This window comes from Trichosurus vulpecula, chromosome 4 (genome assembly GCF_011100635.1).
Source record: "Trichosurus vulpecula isolate mTriVul1 chromosome 4, mTriVul1.pri, whole genome shotgun sequence".
NCBI lineage: Eukaryota > Metazoa > Chordata > Mammalia > Diprotodontia > Phalangeridae > Trichosurus > Trichosurus vulpecula.
In genome coordinates this window covers 194949029-194967361 of record NC_050576.1, presented here as the reverse complement: position 1 = coordinate 194967361, position 18333 = coordinate 194949029, and positions in this window count along the sequence as shown.

Sequence of the window (18333 nt, the reverse complement as noted above, 5' to 3'; positions counted from 1 at the left end):
TAATATGGTCAGCCCATTAGAATTGCATTCTCTACAATAGAGTTCGAATGCTTGGCAATTCAGTTTGAGAAAGGACCTTAGTGTCTGGTGCCTTATCTTGTCACGTGATCTTCAGAATCTTCCTAAGACAATTCAGATGGAAGTGATTTAGTTTCTGAGTGTGGTGCTGGCATACTGTCTAGGTTTTACAGGTATACCACAATATGGTTAGCGCAATGGCTCTGTGGACTTTCAGTCTGGTGGGCAGCCTAACATGGCATGCCCACATCAAAAAATGTGCTGTGCTTTATGAGCAAAGCAGAATTGCAGTAGCTCAAAGGAAAGTTGAGATGCTCAAATTTAGAGACATCTCCACTTCAAATGTTCATATGGACTATTTGTGCCTGGCCTATGGGAAGGGCTTCCAGGCTAGTATTGGTCTGATCAGCCACAGTCGTACACACTATGCCTTGACTCTGACATAGTGATGTCATTTTGGTCCTCTTTAAGTACAAAGGACAACAACCAACAATTGTGGTTTGGTACCTAGCTAGATATTTGATGTAATCTTCCAATGTCTTTCCATAGGTCTTCAAGAGTTTTCTCAAGCTGCTTTTTGCCATGGTAGTATTTGATGCTTTTCCTTAGGAATGTTCTGAGATAGCTCCACCTTTCCTCCTATGGTCCTTATCATGGCAAAGGCTGCAGTATATCTATGTTGTTGTTTGGTCGTTCAGTTATGTCCAACTCTTCACTATCTCAAGTCCATGAGGTTTTCCTGGCAAATATACTGGAGTGTTTTGTCATTTCCTTTTCCAGCCCATTTCATAGATGAGGAAACTGAGGCAAATGGGGTTAAGTGACTTGCCCATGCTTACACAACAAATAAGTGTCTGAGGCTAGATTTGAACTCAGGAAGATGAGTTCTCCTGACTCCAGTCCCAGGGTTCTATCCATTGCTCCACCTAGCTGCCTTTATACTGCTGTGTACATGTCCTGAAATGTTTCTGTACTCTCTATAAAATATAATAGGAGAATGTAAATTCATGTTGGTTATAGCAGACATCAACCTATCTGAATTGCAGTCTTGGTAGTTGGTCTGCTATTTGTATATTTAAAAAGAGCTCTTCAAAGTTCTAAATATGCCCATCTCTTCTTTTCAAAATCATTTGAAGACATTGGCATCAATTTCTCCATCTATTTAATTATTGGATAACAGACTTTTGGAGTTTGTGTTGTTTTGACTTTTTCAGTGCTTTCTGGTTCTTTAGTTTTTCCTCTTCTCAGTTAAATGTGAGCTACTTAAATGTAGCTTCTCAGTTTCTGATCTTAATTCATGTCATCTGGGTTTTGAAATAAAGTTATCTTCCCTTGATTCCTCTGCAATGTATCTGCAATACAGAGCTGTTAAAAAGAAGTATAAAGGCCTTGCCAGCAACTGGTAAGATCTGTTTCCAACTTTGTTATGATGTAGTTCTGGTACATACGAGAAGCAATCATATTTTTAGTCCATTTCATATACAGTAGTTGTTTGCCTATTTTAGTAGTCATTGTAGGGTATTGGTATTTCTGATTTGTTCTGATGTATCTTGTCTTCTTGCAGCACCAGAACATGCAGTGCCATTCCATTGTCCTTTGTGTCCAGGTAACCATCATGATGGTTCCAAGTAAGGTCAGCCTGTGATACCCTATATTTTTCTTAGATTCACAGGGACAGTCTAATGATACTGGCTGAGGTACTTATTACCAGGGCCCAACTTATCAGCATTTCAGGGTTCCTGCCAAGCATTCAGAGCTCCTGTGGCTGTCTTAAGATACACAGTGTCTCTGCTGTACATCATCTTGGTTGGTATTCCCTAATTTTGCTATGCCTTTCCTTTCTTCCCTTTCCCACCTCACAACATAGGTGATGGGTTGGGCTTTGAGGGGGTTATTATTATCTCATTGCTCTCATCTTTTTAATGGGATTCAGATAGAAAAAGTGTTGGAAAATTTGATACCCTGCTATTATTCTTCTATATTTAATGTTCTGTGGCCTTCTGCATAGTTGGATAAAATAACTACTTTTTGCAGGTGAAAAAAGTTTCAGTTTCAGTTTAATCCTCTGTAGGTCTGCTGAAAGCATCCTTGATAGCATACAGGACAACAGTGATCATATGTACCTTATCCTGTTTCTATATGATTTTTTATTCTATTCCGCTAGATCTCTGTCTTTTGAATGTTTTTTATACAGTGTTGCTAGGAAGTATGAGTTCTTGGTTTGAAAACATATACTAAAAATAATGAGGCTTGAGAACTGTTTGATGGATTAGGGAAATATAAACCTCTATTTCCAAAATTTTATAACATACATTAAAGTGTTTTACAACTTCACTTGACACATCATATTCTTGAGGTTTTGAAGGTATTAATTTATTTTGATAGTGGAAGTAGGATAGAGCATTTATTCTTGTGATAAAGAAGAAAAGTAGTCAAGGATAGAATTGTACTTACTTGACAAAGATAGCAGTGGAGAGAAAGGGGAAAGAGAAGGAATTTGAACAAAGAAAGGGGAAGGAGAAGAATTTAGATAACAGAAGGGAGAGACTGGAGAGAACACGGAAGAAGAGAAAGAAGAAACCAAGAAAAGAAGGGGGAAAGAGTTGGTATAAAAAGACATGCTTTATAGTTTATAAAGTGCTTTTACATACATTATCTCATTTGTGACATTCAGTAACTCCGTGAAGAAGGTAACATGTTAGTATTATTATAATTATCAGTGTTCTAGTAGAATGAAAAATTCTGAAGGGTGGAGATTCTCTCATTTTTATATTTGGATCCGCACTGCTTGGCACATAGTCAATGCTTAATAAATATTTATTTATCGATTGATCCTCATTATATAGATGAGAAAGCTGAGGTCAAGAGGTAGAATGATTTACCCAAAGAGACACAAATAATTAGTGACAGGAGAGAACTAGAAACCAGATCTTTTGGCTCCAGGCCTAATAAATGTACAGTATTAGGGTCTTATAGTTTCATAGATTCAGAGCTGGTAGGGATTTCAGAGGTCAGTAATCCAACCCCCTCATTTTACAAATGAGGAAACTGAGGCTAGGGAGAATAAGCTATTTGCCTATGGTCCCACAGGTTGTGAATAAAAGAGCTAAGACTGGAACCCAGGTCCTGTGGCTCCAAACACAGTATTTTTTCCCACTGTACTACTCTTAATCGGTTTTAGTGTCTTCTTATAAATTCTCACTGACCTTTAAGATCCTTCAGGCAATTCATCAATTTACTCTTCTCCACCTTTCCGTTGTCTAAAAAATGCAATAAGACACAAAGACTTTAGACACTGAGATAAGTGATCTATAAACTCAGCATTGAGGCAAATAAAGTGCAATGATGAAAAACAATATGGAGAAAGTGGCCAATTTTTCTATGGGAGAGAGGAATTAGTGAATTGGTTTGCCTTGGAAAATTGTTTATAATCTCTTCCTCCAGATAATATTATAATTAAGGAAAGGAGAGTCATTTAAATATGATGAATTAATACAGTTCATTAATGTCCTAGAGAAAGAGTGTGTGTGTGTGTGTGGGGGGTGGTGTTAAGGTCAAAGCACAGGTGAAAAAGTTAGGATTCGAACAGTGGAGAGAGATATTTTCCTCCTAAAGGGACATATGAAGAAACAGACATATGTTGGGGTACAGGGGAAGGAAGGGAAAATAAAGGAGCTTCTGCCTATTGGTCTTGTTTTTAATATTTTAATTTTAGGGAAATGGAGGAATCTCAGTCCAATTTTTTTCTTTCCTACTTTTAGCAGATTCTAATGGAGAAACAGATAAATACTGTTATTTCAAAGGTAGCCATAGGTCCATAGGTATAGAAATTTATCTGACAAAATAATCAGCTTTGCCAAATAATCAGTCACTATCATAGAATCACTAAAAATGTTTCTGTGGTCTTCTTCATTGCTTTGCATGTAGAAGATACTTAATAAATGTTTAGTGAATCCAATTTGGTAAAATACACTAAATACAAATATCTACACTAAAAAAGACACTAAAAACCAACATGTCACATTTCTGTAACACTTCTTTGCCACATGTTCTTCTCACATTGACATTGTGAAGTAGGTGGTGCTACTGTTTGCCTCATTTTATAGAGGAGAAACTGAGTAAATGTCAGAATCAGTTCTTGAGTTCAAGTCTTCTGATTCCAAGGCTACATAATCCTAGATCTAGCTGGAAGGGACTATAGTGGCTATTGAGTCCAACAGATGAAGAAACTCAGAGTAGGAGAGGTTAAGTGACTTACTCAAGGTCACACTGCTAGTGAACGTTTGAAGCCCTATTTGAACTCAGGTCTTCCTGATTCCACACGTAGCACTTTTTCTATTGCACCACCTAACTGCCGTGAGTGCCTCCAGTACTCTATTACTTTTCATTTCATTCACTCATAAATGCTCATTTTTAAAATGCTTACTCTATGCACTCAGGTCCTACCCATGGAGAGTAACAACAAAGCTGAGATTTAAACTTCAGTCCTTGATTCTCAATCTAGTCCTCCTTTCCATGACCCCACACTTCCTCTTTGGAGGGATCTGAGGAGTCCTTTTAACAATAGCCCAGGAAAAGTTTAGACAAACACGAAATACTGTGAATTCCCAAATCTAAAGGAAACTGTTTACCGATTATTTCTAGATTTGCCAGAGTAGCAGTTTGGCTTGACTTTTCATAGTCTAATGAAGGACAGGAAAATGTCTCCTACATTTCTACAACTGAAACTTTATAAGGAGTGTGGAGTGTCACCCCATGGTGAATACCCCTGTATACCTTTGTCCTGAGACCAATAAACTGAGCAGCTTTGCCTCCTGTTTCCTCTCATACTGCTCCAGCTCTTTTGGTCCAGAATCCTGAGGCCCCTGTTCTAGGCCACTTGGGTTGGGTGGAAGTAAGATCACTTTCCATTTGAGGCAATACTGAGTTACTTTTCTATCATCCTTAATGCTGCTCTTTTCAACCTTCCCTCACCTACTTCCTTTATTTTTGTTCTTCTATTCATATATTTTCATTTTACTTGCTCCCTTTTCCTTTTACTATTCATTAGACTTTCTAGTTGCTAAAATGGTATTATCTTCTCCTGGTTAGTTTTTATGCTTGCACTGAAGTTGAAGAACTCTAACCTAGGAAGTAGTCTGAGGCATCTTTCTTTAGAAAGAAAGTATCAGTCATTTTCACAGAAGCAAGCCCAAGTTCCCCTCATGGCCATGGCGTAATCTAGAGCGCTTACCATCAATTGGCAAGTGTTTCAGGAGATCTTGATGTTCATCTTCTGTGAGTGTGATCCCCATGTCCTCCAGAAAGTTTTTCAGGTTTTGAGCATCAATGTTTTCTGTTTATAGAAGATGAGAATGGTGAATGGTGGGAGTATGAGAAATCTGTAGTGACTCCAGAGGGTGAAAGATACCTGTGTTCTATCATCTCCAAATGCAACAAGAAGAGGAAAGTTAGCCTTTGATATGAACCTACACATAGAGAGAAAGTCACATGGGAATTCGGAAGCAGAAATTATTTCCTTCTGGTTCAGGGGACTATGCTAGATTGACGAGGCCTACACTGAGGAATGTGAAATGGTCATTAGACAATTGTCTGGTGAAGACTGACAAATTAGTGATGCATTAAAGCTACATAAGTCTAGCTAATAAGTCAGGTTTAGTTTTCTTTGCCTTTATTCCAATAGTTCTATTGGTCATATTGTAATGCTACACTTTAGCACAAACTTGGAGCCCTACAATTTTGTCTGTCTCAACACTGTAACAAAAGTGAAGCATGAACATAATTCATTCCAGAAAATTCACGACTTGCTACAAAGAGACCAGAGAGTATTTGGCAAACTTGTAAGTGGATTTAAATAGAGTGATGATCATTTAGCACAATCCATCCACAATAGGGAGTGTCACAGTTGTTATCTTGGACTCCTGACTCTCACCATCCTATATCCAATCAGTTGCTAAATCTTGCCACTTCTCCATCCATAACATCCCTCACATCTACAGCCGTTTATTTCTACTCACACAGCCATATCCTTAGCTTAAGTCATCATCCACCTCTTCCTTGAAGAGATATTATAAGGATCTCTAATCTAATTCCTTGCAACCAATCAATCTTTCACAGAGCTGCCAAAGTGATTCTGTTTAAGTGCAGATCTACTGACCATGTCACTCAATAAATTCCTCTGGTTCCCTATTTCTCTTGGATCAAATACATAAATTCCTCTCTCATTACTTTCCCCTGCCTATTTTCTGTTCTTCACATATGGATTGCATTTCCTAGCTGTTCCCTGTGTTCTCCTAACTTCCACCTCAAAGTCCCTCTCTTTCTTCAAGGTGAAGCACAATCTTTGCCTTCCATGAGGAGGCTTTCCTGATCTCCCTCCCCTCTGCTAGGATCCAACCTCTCAAATTATGTTGTATTTATTCTGCATATATTCACATACATACATGTTGTCTTTTACAAGAGAAGGCAAACTCCTTGTGAGCTGGAACTATTTAATTATTTTTTTTGCAAATCCAGTGCCTCGCACAGATGTTGTATGCACTTAAATGTTTACAAATTGATCGCCTCGGTCTATGTAGATCAAAAAATTGTTTATCATATATATTGTTAGAAAGCTGCCTGAGAGGGAAATAACTTCTCTCACAGTCACACAGCTAGTAAGTGTCAGAGGCAGGTCATGAAACAAGGATTTTTGACTCTAAGGCTATACCTCTCTCTACTGTGCCATGCTTCCTTTCATGGATTTCTGTGAAAAACATTGAGATGTCTGTTTTTACCTGCCTTCTTATCATAACTTCTTACTCACCTTGAATAGATTTAATGTTATCCATAATTTTATTCAGGGCGACCTTCCCATCAGCTGTAAGGCAAGGCAGAGGTTAGACAGAGACCTGAGGATGCAAAATCTCACCAAAATAGTATGTTACATTCTGAAATTATGTGATAAGCTAGAGAAATTGAACAGTTTTCTCTGAAAGAGAGAAATTTTATCCTACATTGTCTAAAGACTCATTTTTAATAGGCAGCTGAGGAATGAAGAATGCTCTCAATTTATATATTGATGATAATTATTATAATAATAGGAGTTAGCATTTACATAAGACTTTAAGGTTTGCAAAGTGCTTTTCAAACATTAGCTCATTTTATCTTCACAAGAACCCCAATAGGCAGGTGCTATTATTATTTCCATTTTTCAGATGGGAAAATTGAGGTTTAGAGAGATCAAGTTATTGCCTAAGTTACACAGATAATATGTGCCTAACGCTTTGAGTTCAGGTCTTCCTGACTTTGACCAGCTCTGTATCCATTGTACCACTCAGCCACCTCACAATCATTCTGGGATCTTCTTTTCTCTTAGCTGTTGAGTATCAGAAGAACTTGTAATAAGACATTTTACTTTAGCATGTAGGATTCAGGATATTTTAGGAGAAAGATCAAAAGAACTGCCCCCTTCCTATCTTCTGGTCTTCACTTCCTCTTCTGTGAAATGAAGAGGCTAGACCAGGTGATCTCCAGGTCCCTTCCCAGCATGGATAAGATATAACTCTGTGTACTAGGAAATTCCTTTTTTTTGACAACAAAAAGAAAAGAGGAGCTATTTTTTTCCTTTCAATGTTCTGATCATAATCTTGTATTTAGTTAACATTTTATGTATCTTTGCAAATTTGCTTTGTCTAATTGTCTATGAGGAAACAAATATGTAACTTTGTTATAAAGATAATATATTTAAATGGTATATAAGTTATTCAAGTGGAAAAAGGTATGGCCCCTTTAAGAGAAAAATTCCTGTTAGGAAGCTGACTTTGTTAAATGCCCAGAAATTGAAGCATTTAACTGAAGGACAAGCTTATGCTATTTAAGTCAAATGTGGGATAAATGACATTTATACATCTCTTTCAAAGGTACAAAATATATTACATAAATAATATCACTTAAGCCTCACAACAACCCTGTGAATTCAGTGCTACAGGAATCATTACTGGATATATATATATCCTCCTAGTATCACCCTCAATTCTTCCCTTTCACCTCCTCCTCACATCCAATCAATTGCCAAGACTTGTTGATTCTGCTTCTACAATCTATTTGCTTCCATCTCTCCACCCACAGTCACATTGTGTGTTTTTGCAGGTGTCAATTTAATTTAGATATAATATTCACTTTTGGTTTCTGGCCACAAGTGACTCTCAATGGCAGCCTAAGAAATGAGAAAAGGTTTGCAAAATGTGTTAGTGGAGAGAATACTCACATTGACAAGGTCATGGATTCTTGAAATATTGAAGATTCACATTCTTTGACAACTGGTAAGAAGGGCTTAGAGCTGTAGACCCCATTTTCCCTCCTGAGATCATGAATCTAAGCCCAGTTAGAGGCTCTGTTTAATCTTTTCAAGTGCATGCCCTTTTTAAAGGAGCTTGGAATATAATTTGTCTTCGATTACTATCGTGAGGTAAATTAAAAAAAAACTTTGCTAGCTAATCATTATTGGTCTCCTGTACAAGACCAATAGGTCTAAGTAGATAAGAGATCATTGTCAGAAGGTTGGCCACTATGTGATGATATTTTTTTTTGACCAAAGGAAAATGAAACGGTATATTTAGTGCATATGGGTTACAGTCTGCTCACTTTACTCACACCAATGAAAACACGATCTTTTGAAGTAATAAAAATACCTAGCATTTACGCGACACATGAAGAGTTGCAATACAATATGTATTTATATGTGTATATGTATTTATGTATGTATGTTTTCTCATTTGGATCCTCAGAACAACCTTATGAAGTTGATTCTATTACCATCCCTATTTTACAAATGAGGAAAAGGAGGTTAAACATGAACAAGTGACTTGTCTGGGATCATACCAGTGTCTAAAGCAGGATTTGAACTCAGGTCTTCTTGAGCCCAAGTCTAGTACTAGAAAATTTCATCTGGCTGGTTAGGATTTCCTGATTCACATTGGGCTCTTCTCCTTAAAGAGGGTCACTAGACAGCTCAGGTGGTAAAGAGTAAGGAGTCTTCCATTCCTGTATTCTATTCAGTGGCATTCTGGGAGACTCTTGACTTGAAGGTTCAGTCAGAGATAATATTTCATCATACATTATGATGGGCTTTCTCTGTTTATGTCCTTTTATGTGATTTAAATAAATATTCTTTAGAAATTCTTAGACAGAAAGGAAAAGCTTCCCTAAAGGCACACAGGGGCATAAGAAATGCTCACCATCAGTTGGCAGGCTATTCAGCAGTTCCTTAATTTCTCTGTCTGTGAGCTTGACCCCCAGGTTTTCCAGAACCTTGTCCAGGTTGTTAATGTTAACATTCCCTCCTTCAGAAAGGAGAAAATTGAGGAACATAATCAATAAATTAATCAAGCATTCATTAAGTGCCTATTATATATTAGGCACTGTACTAAATCTTGGAAATACAAAACCAAGTCAAGTCAACAAGCATTTATTAAGTGCTTACTATGTGCCAGCCACTGAACTAAATGCTGGAAATAAAAAGAAAATCAAAAGCATCGTTGTTATTGTTGTTCAGTGAGGTCTTCATGACTCTGTGGACCATACTATCCATGGGATTTTCTTGGCAAAAGTACTGGAGTGGTTTGCCATTTTCTTCTTCAGTGGATTAAGGCAAACAGAGGTTGAGTGACTTGCCCAGGGTCACAGAGTTTATAAGTATCTGAGGCCAGATTTCAACTCAGGTTTTTGTGACCTGAGTAGCTAGGTGATGCAGTGAATGTAGTGCCTGACCAGGAGCCAGGAAAACCTGAACTCAAATCTGGTCTCAGATATTTCCTAGCATTGTGACCCTGGACTAGTCACTTAACTTTGTTTGCCTCAGTGTCCTCATCTGTAAAGTAAAATAGAGAAGGAACTGGCAAAACCCCACATGGGGTCATGAAGTGTTGGACACAAGTGAAATGACTGAATAACTTCCTGACTCCAGGCTCAGTGCTCTATCCACTGAGCCACCTTGTTACCTTCAAAAGCACTGTCCCTGCCTTCAAAGAGTTCACAGCCTAATGGGGGAGACAAATAAGAAAGATATGGAATTGTGACAGAGGGACAAATTGCATAAAGACTATATACAAAGAATTTGAAAACTGGATTCATTATTCCTAGTTTGAAGGTGAGGTAATACAAATAACAATTCACATTTATTAAATACTTTCCGAATACTCTCCAAACTCATTTTCAAAGGCACAGTGACAATTTTTAAGGACAAAAATGGAGAGTCATTGAGAGAGCTAGGAATATGATTTGTTCCTGTAATCCTGGTCCAAGGGACCCTGACAAATTTTTCAAGAGAAGCCTTTATTGCACACAGTAAGGAATGAATTGGTCAAGGCTCATGGATTCTGGCAAAGTAGACAGATAATCTACATACTTCTGGCCAAGGGGTTTGAAGTTCTCTACAGTGACAAAAACTGGTGAATTGCCTCCTCCAGGGTGGCTGTACATAGAGAACTGGAGGGCATGAGGCAGAAATGCTGAATCAGCAAACTAGAAAGTTAATAGAATTCATGTTATAATCACTGAGAAGAAATAAAAGTTTCTTACTCACCATGTAGAGTCTTCACAGCATCCATTATATTTTTCTTATTTATCTTCCCTTTGGCTGTAAGAGAAGGTAAAATTCAGGTCACAGAGAATTACAAAAAAGACGACAAAGTTTATCACTTAGCCTATAAAGATTGTCCTATTTCCTTCCTTTCTCCACCAAATAAGAATGAAGTGAAGAAACAGACAAAATTTTCAAGTAGATGAATTAATCTGTTTTATTAAAATAGATTCTTCTTACTCTGTGGTAACAGAGTCCATTACAGTTAATGGAAGATTTATTACAGATAAAAGCTTTGTTTCAATCAAGCATTATTTCACAAGCTCTTGACTCAAGTATCTTTATAAAGGAAGGAGTAGACAGTACTGGTTTGGAAACAGGCTGTTTTTCATATCTAAAACTGTGAATCTCTTTTATGTACAACTTTTTAAAAAAATATGATAAATTTATCAAGGTATCTCCAAGTCGTGCTTCTCTGTGACTTCTTCTAAACTCCTGTTCTCCTCTGTGCATTTTATAAATCTTTCTTTTTTGCTTTTCATTTTTTGATCACTATCACTATTTCTTTCTCTTCCCCATAACTTCCACTCTTCTACCCCCAGTAGGAACCCTAGCTTATAACAAATAAAAGTATAGTCAAGAAAAACATATCCATACACTGGCAAATGGTGAAATTATATGTCTTGCTCTGCTCCTGTAGTCTTTAGCTTCTCTGACAAGAGATGAAAATTAAGATTCATCACCAGTCTTCTGAAGTCAGACCTCGTTGCATCAATCTTAAGTCTTTTAAAATTGCTTTTGTTTAAGATGTAATTATTTTATAAATTGTTTTTTCTTGGCTCTGTTCACTTCACTCAGCTTCAGTTCATAAAAGTCTCTGAAGCTATCCTTTGTGTTATTTCTCATAGTGCAATAATATTCTATTACATGCATATATGATAATTTCCTTAGCCATTCCCCAACTGAATTATAACCTGTAAGTTTTTAGTTCTTTCCTGATATAAATTGTTTTTCTACTTATGGGTCCTTTATCTCTTTCTTTGATCGCTTTAAGGTCATAAACCAAGTAGTGATATAGCTGGGCCAAAGGACATGAAAATTCTACTTTTTTTAAACTATAGGCTCGAATTGCTTTCAACCCTCACCAAGAGTTCATTAAAATACCTGTCTTTCCAGAGTCTCTTCAAATTTTCTGAGTAAGAACATTAATTTAGCTAGTATTGTCATTTTTAATTATATTGCCATGGCCCAAAGATGATAAATTACCATCTCCATTTATTTAATACTATCTTTATTTCTGTAAAGAGTGATTTGTAGTTGTGGGCATATACTTTCATCTCAGTAGTTGGATTCCAAAATATTTTATAATTCTATAGTTATTTTTATTGGAATATTTCTTTCTTTCTCTTCCTACTATGTTTTGTTGGTAACATATGGAAAGTTTGAAATTTTGTGTGGTTTTATTTCATATTTTTCTACTTTGCTGAAGTTGTTTCAATCAATTTTTAGTTGAATCTGTAGGATCTTCTAAATAAGTTGTCATATCATTTATAAAAATTGATAATTTTGTTTCCCTTCTGCCTGTACTTCTTTCTTCAATTTTTTTATTGCAATAGGTGGAACGACATCAAATAATAGTTGTGATTATGGATATCCTTGTGTTATCCTAATCTTTTTGGGAAAAGTCATTCATTTCTCATCCTAGAATAGCCCTATTTGTTGCCAAATAGAACATATTCTTTTAAATAGAAAAGCTTCCCTGGTAAGTTTCTCAGTAGGATAAGGTACTCAGACATATTCAGACTGATCTGTTTGGGAGTTCCCTGCAAAGCTGCAGATGGCAGAATGCTAAACTTGGAGTCTGAGATTTGGGTTTAAATTATACTTCATATGATTACTAGCCATGTGACCGTAGGCAAATCATTTAACCTCTCTAGGTCTCAGTTCCATTATCTATAAAATGAGGAGGTTGGACCTGATAACCTCTAAGATCCTTTCCAGCTCTAAATATATTAGCAACCCACCCATGCCTGCATATCTTGTCTGACTCTTCTGAAATGGTGGTGGGAATTGAGTGAACCACACTAACTCCATTTTATGACTCAATTTTAAAACTAGTTCCCTTTCTATTCAATTATGAGTTTAGTCCAATTTTTCTCCTGTGAGAAAACTTTATTCAATTAAGGGAATTGTGAAAAACAACTTTATTACACTGTTTGAACCTAGCCCTGCATGGCTGGGAACCTGGACAACCCCAACCAATTGCTTATAGACCGTTAACTAAGGACCTAGGAGATCATGCTGACCAGAAACCCAGTTAGATCTGAAGATTGATGCAAAGAGTTTTCTCACAATTATACATCTCAAGCAACTCATGTTTCCTGTTTGAGAACTGGCCCCATACTGATCAATCAATTATTGTTTTCATGTTCTTTTGGTTGAGTACAGACACTTGGGGGGGGGAGTGAGACACCTCTTTTCCTTAATTTAGGGAATTGCGCCTGTTCCTTCTCCCCTTCTGAACTTAGAAAGTTCCTAATCTTTCTGCCAGTTAGAAATCAGATTACTTAATGTTGCATCCTGGTTAATTGTTCCTTTTAATTAATTGGTCTTATTTGATTAATTGTTTTAAATATATAAAAGTCTGTTTCCCCTTGTATTTGGGGTCCAGTGCCAAAGCTGAGGAAGGCTACTCATCCTGATCTGTTGGGCAATTGGCACACATTACTTAATAAATATTTATGTTTGGAAGCTAGAAAATTTTTCCTAAGTCATTTCATCTTTCATCTGTCATCTCTCCCAGAAGTTTTCCATAAAGTTACTATGCAGCTCGCTGGCTGTCTTCTTCACCCTATACTGACACTGTGAAGGTATCAGTGGAACACTCTGTTTATCCACTTCTTAATGCTTCACGCTTGCCCTTTGAGAACCATATTTTACTCTTGTTCTTCAGAGTTCCTCATTGGTTATATTGGTAACAGCCACCATATACCTCTCTATTCCTCTCTGTGTAATATAATTTTTCATTCTTTGGAGAACATTGTTTTCCATGTTTCACTAGAAGAAATACTGGCAGAATGTTGGTACTAAAAATGGACCTTTCTTTCTGCAGGAATCTTGGCATAATTAATGGAACCTTATGTTTCTCAAAGACAACCCAACCTACTCTCCTCATCTTCAACTCTGGGAAGAATTGGTCCATCTTTATTGTTTCTCCCAGATATATATATACTCAGGGGACAAACTCTTTAGGTTTTTTGACATAAAGGAATGTCATGATCTGCCTAACATATTCTTCATCTACTTGGCCTTCTTTGTGCAGATGGACAAACTCTTGAGTGGTTACAGAGCTCTTTCAGGAGATTCTGCAATATTCCAGTTTTTGATGCAACCAGCAAAATGTCATTCTCAAACAGCACTCCCCAGAGGACTTAACCATCCACAAAGAAACCCTCTTCAACTTTGACTCTGCGCCAGATCTCCTCCAACACATTGGTAAAAAACCTTTGGGACCATATATATCCCTGTTTTATGCCTCACCTGATGTTTGTGATCGGAGGTTCATTGAACATGGTTATTTCTGTTATACTTTTCAAGGAATCTAGATTGATTTTTATATATGGATAGGAGATACCCTATTGGAAAAGAGACTCCACGGTGTTCTATTGCTCTATTCGATCAAATACTTTTTCATAATCCGCAAATAATAAGCAAAATGGGATCTTATTTTCTACATCTTTCAGTCTACTACAAAATGACTAAGATATGGTCTATTATTGAATATCTCTTGCAAACACTTGTTTGTTCCCTAATAATATCTTCATCAAGGATGCTCTTGAATTGTGTATTGATGACTCATATAAAGACTTTGTACTGGTGGGATAGTAGGCATACAGGTTAGTGACTGTTGATGTTTTCTTGGTCATCTTTTTGATATTAATAAAGTCCAATATTTTTTCACATCTCGCTCTCTTTCAGACACCTTCCTTATAGAGTGTTCCAAAAAGTCATAGAATAATTTAAAGCTATTAAAGCTTAAAATTTCTATAAGGCTTTTGTGACAGCCTGTATATATAGCAGTACTCTCACAACTGTGTCTTCTTCAGAACAAATCTCTATAATATCTATCTGGTCCAACTGGGAAGCTTTTCTCATCTTTGTTATTTCTAATGTCATTTTTCTTCCTCTTATAAGCTAATCTTGTATTGTGATGTTTGGGTAGAAGTGTTCTCTTTCTACCGTCTTTGATTGTCTGTTACAGCAATCATTAGAGATCTTTCCTATTGTCTTTAATTTATTGTTCTACAGGGTGTCCTTAAAGTCTGGACACATAGGAAAATTGACAGCAATGTGGAATTATTTCATCTAGTTCACATGAATCTTACAAAGTGCATCAACCTTTCCATCACAAGTGATAGAAATCATGCTGAAGATGTTATTTGTTAATATTCCAATTATATAAATTGTGGTTGAAAATTTCATTCATTTCATTTCTTGAAAATATGCATTTTTGCTTATGTGTCCAGACTTTAGGAACACCCTGTATATTTATCCTTAACTGTACTACCATGCTTGGTGGGATGCCTTACAAAGGTTTCTTTAAATGAGTTTACCTTTGCACAGCTTCTCTATTCTTTGTCAGACAATATTCCTCATAACTATGTCCATCATCTATCTCTAGGGGATTTTACAAAGAAGTTTATTAACTAAAAACGATTGTTGCCATATTTCTTTACCTGGCAGTAGATAAACATTTACCTGACTAAGGTGCTTACTGGGCTCTTTTGTTTTTCCTCTTGTGGCAACAGATCAGAATGGTTAAACTTCTGTCTTTTAATGGCCATCCATGTCATTTTTGATGCCTATTTTCCATTTTGTTTGTTACTTCTTTAAATAATTCAGGATTGAATTATTTCAACTATGTGCCTTATCTCTTTCTTACTATTATGTTCTTGTTATATTCTTGATATGACATGTAAAAATCATATCCAGAACATTATAACAAGAAGGTAATATATTCTTGTTATATTCTATTGTTTTTTTTTTTTGCAGGGGAGAAGGCAGGGCAATTGGGGTTAAGTGACTTGCCCAAGGTCACACAGCTAGTAAGTGTGTCAAGTGTCTGAGGCTGGATTTGAACTCAGGTCCTCCTGACTTCAGGGTCGGTGCTCTACTCATTGCACCACCTAGCTGCCCCTCCTTGTTATATTCTGATCTTTTTTCTTGAAAAGGCATTGGTCTTATTGTTCATAACTGATCCAGTGATTATTCTTACAGCAATAAGTTTTTTCTTATCTGTTAGACATAATCTATTTTTATTTTTATATTTTTGTTATTGTTTATTATTTTTTATTTTTCTGTTTTCTATTTTTTAATCTATTATTTTGCATGCTCTTCCATGTTTGCCAATTCTAATACCTACCAATTGTTTTCTTGAGGAAGCTGTGCAGAAAGCTTCTGTATCATCTATACATCCCTGACTTTTCTCTTTCCTTTATCCTGAATGCTTATCCTTAGCTCCACAATAAAGGATGACCAAATATTCCATGAAATGATGTTTCTTGTTGCCCTTGGATGTTTGATAAGACTAACTCCACCAGTTCCTTCTGTTTACCTCCTCAAGCCATTTAACTGTGTGACTATAGCTTTAATTTAGTTGCAAAGTGTTTTAAAAATATTAACTCATTTTATACTTGTAACAATCCTGGGAGGGAGGTGCTATTATTACTTCCATTTTGTAGATGAGGAAACTGAGGTTCAGAGAGGTTAAATGACTTTGCCCGAGTCAAACAGCTGTCTGAGGCCACATTTGATCTCTGGTCTTCCTGATTCCACACAGGAACAGCTAGTTGCTGTGAGTGCCTTTAGTACTCATTACTTTTCATTTCATTAACTCATAAACGCCCATTTTAAAAATGCTTACTCTATGCAAGGTGGTTGGGAAACAAAGATTCTTAAGGTCCTACCCATGGAGAGTAACAATAAAACTGATTTAGACTTCAGTCTTTGATTCCCAATCTAGTCCTCCTTTCCATGACCCCACACTTCCTCTCTGAAGGGATCTGAGGAGTCCTTTTAACACTGGCCCAGGCAAAGTTTAGATAAACATGAAATATTGCTAATTCCCAAATTTAAAAGACACTGTTTACCAATTATTTCTGGTTGTCCAGAGCAACAGAATTTAGGCTTTCCTTTCCAGAGTCTAATTTAGGACAGGAAAATGTCTCCTACATTTCTGTTGGTGCAACTGAAACTTTATAAGGAGTGTAGAGTGTAACCCCCTGGTGAATACCTCTGTATCTCTCTGTCCTGAAACAAATAAGCTGAGCCTCCTGTTTCCTCTCATACTGCTCCAGCTATTTTGGTCCAGAATCCCCAGCCCCTATGGTAGGCCACTTGGGTTGGGTAGAAACAAGGTCACTTTCCATTTAAGACAATATTAGATTATTTTTTCTCACCTCTTAATTGTACTCTCTTCTACCTTCCCTTGCCCACTTCCTTTATTTTTATTTTTCTCTTCATTTCTTTTCATTTTACTTGCTCCCCTTTCTCTTTACTATTCATTAGCTTTCCTTCAATATCTTCCCCTAGTTAGTCTTTATGCTTGCACTTTATGCTAGCCTAGGGAGTAGTCTGAGGCATCTTTCTTTAGAAAGAAACTATCAGCCCTTTTCATTGAAGCAAGCCCAAGTTCCCCTCATGGCCACAGTATAATCTGGAACACTCACCATCAATTGGCAAGTGTTTCAGGAGATCTTGATGTTCATCTTCTGTGAGTGTGATCCCCATGTCCTTCAGAAAGTTGTCTAGGTTTTGAGCATCAACATTTTCTGTTTACAAAAGATGAGAATAATGAAAGATAGGAATGTGAGAATATTTAATGACTCCAAAGGGTGAAAGATGCCACTTATTCCTGTGTTCCATCATCTCCAAATTCAAGAAGAGGAGAGTTAGCCTTTGAGATGAGACTACATAAAAGGGAAAGTCATTTGGGAATTCAGAAATAAAAATTATTTCCTTTTGGTTCAGGGGACAGTGCTAGACTGAAGAGACCTACACTGAGGAATATTAAATGGTTATTAGACAGTTGTCTGATGAAGACTGACAAATCAATGATGCAGTAAGCTACATAGATCTAGCTAATAAGTAGGGTTTAATTATCCTTGCTTTTATCCCAACTGTCTTGACTCTTCTGAATACAATCCCACTCTTCACTACTGGCTTGGAGACCCAGAATGTTGTCTGTCTCAACACTAGGAAAAGTGAAGCAAGAATATAACATATTATGTTCCAGGAAATTCAGGACTTGCTACAAAGGGACTGAAGAGAATTTGGCAAACTTGTAAGTGGATTTAAATAGAATGATGAACATTAAACACATTCATCTACAATAGGGAGAGTCACAGTTGTTATCCTGGACTCCTGGTTCTTTCCTACCACCCCATATCCAATCAGTTGCCAAAGCTTGCCACTTCTCCCTCTATAACATCTGTCACATACATAGCCCCTTTTTATTTCTACTCACACAACCACATCCACTCTTAGCTCAAGTCACCATCTATTTTCCCTTTAAGAGCCTCTAATTGGTCCCTCTACCTCAGTAGGCCCTTCCCCCTCCAATCCATCTTTCACAAAGCTGCCAACCTGTTTCTGTTCAAGCATAGATCTACTGACTATGTCATTCAGTATACTCCCCTGCTTCCCTATTTCTCCTGGATCAAATACATAAACTCCTATCTCTATGGATTTTACAA